Consider the following 1,245-nt stretch of genomic DNA (forward strand, 5'->3'; position numbering starts at 1 on the left):
ATATGATCCACTAAATTGGTTTGTCAATTTTGAATAGGATTATTTTTACCTAAAAACATTTAGTTCCTTTGTCAGAAGGAAAATGTATACATCCTACAAGTACAAGCTAGGGAAACTTATCTACATATTTTAGTCATGAAAGTTCCACATACTCATCTATTGTGAGGTTTAAAAAAAGTTATACTACTTTTTTTTACTTTTCTCAGAACTGAGAAGAAAGGATCAAGTGTCTATGCTCTAACATCCATTTCAGGTGGAGCTAATTTATCAGTTATTATCCGTGGCTTCTCTGGAGCTCTTACAAAAGCTCTGCATTACCACAGGAAGGCTGAATGAAAGATGAAGGGAAAAACAAAACCCTCTGTAAGTTGATGATTTATGTAGCTATCATGCAATATCCAAGGGTAAAAAAGTGGCAGACAGGTAGATGAACATTTTAGTGAGCCAGAGAAACATAGGAATGCTCTGGAAACCAGGTCCTCTTCCTCTCCACTTAACCAGCTCAATTATTGCTCTTTTAGTGCTTATGTGAGGTTAAATTGATTCACTATGAAATCTGATCCAATGAATTCTATATATGATATCTTTTAAAAGACTGAAACAATAAGCAAATAATGAATGAAGGAAACAAAGAAGAAAACTTCTCTGAAGTCCAATCTTTCACAACAGACTAACAGCACAGCTCCAGACCTAGAGTATGCGGGAGGGGAAAGAATGGCTCTGGCAAAAGCAGCACCTACAAAGGAACCAACCAAGAAGTCTAAGACACTGAAGATTTTACCCAATGTTTGTTGTGTCACCAATAAAGGTACAAACTGCCTTGGAACAGCTCTCCAATTACCAGAACAGGTAAACAGATTCAGCAGGGAAATAGATTCATACTTGGCCACATCCTTTATAATCAATATTATCACATTCATAAAATGTACAACTCAGAGTTTAAGATATTTTTGTAGGAAAGATTTCTTAAAGTTGCTCCACAAGCAATTAGACTAGTTCCTAATATCCCTCATAACTACAGAATCCTATTCCTCATGGTCTGATACCACCTTTACCAGAGTAGCCTTTGATGAAGAAACTTTAAGGTCTCATAGTTATTTTCCTTCCTTAAACACCCTGTGTCACAAAATCCCCCAGAGAAAAGGTAGTGCCTGCCTACATTTGCTATTTAATTTTGCTGAAACCAGCCATGCCAGAGCCTTGCATTTGCCGTGATCCACTTCACTTTTAATAGGAAAAAAATGC

The 1,245-nt window shown here is 36.6% G+C and overlaps 1 protein-coding gene across 3 annotated transcripts in view; it reads right to left on the reverse strand.

Annotated features, from left to right (window-relative positions):
• The window catches only part of TSC22D1 (TSC22 domain family, member 1), a 179,899-nt gene that overhangs the window by 64,135 nt on the left and 114,519 nt on the right, over nt 1–1,245 (reverse strand). The gene's annotated exons all lie outside the window — the stretch shown is intronic.

The sequence above is a fragment of the Propithecus coquereli genome, unplaced genomic scaffold (genome assembly GCF_000956105.1).
Source record: "Propithecus coquereli isolate 6110/MARCELLA unplaced genomic scaffold, Pcoq_1.0 Scaffold11, whole genome shotgun sequence".
In the NCBI taxonomy this organism is placed as follows: Eukaryota; Metazoa; Chordata; class Mammalia; order Primates; family Indriidae; genus Propithecus; species Propithecus coquereli.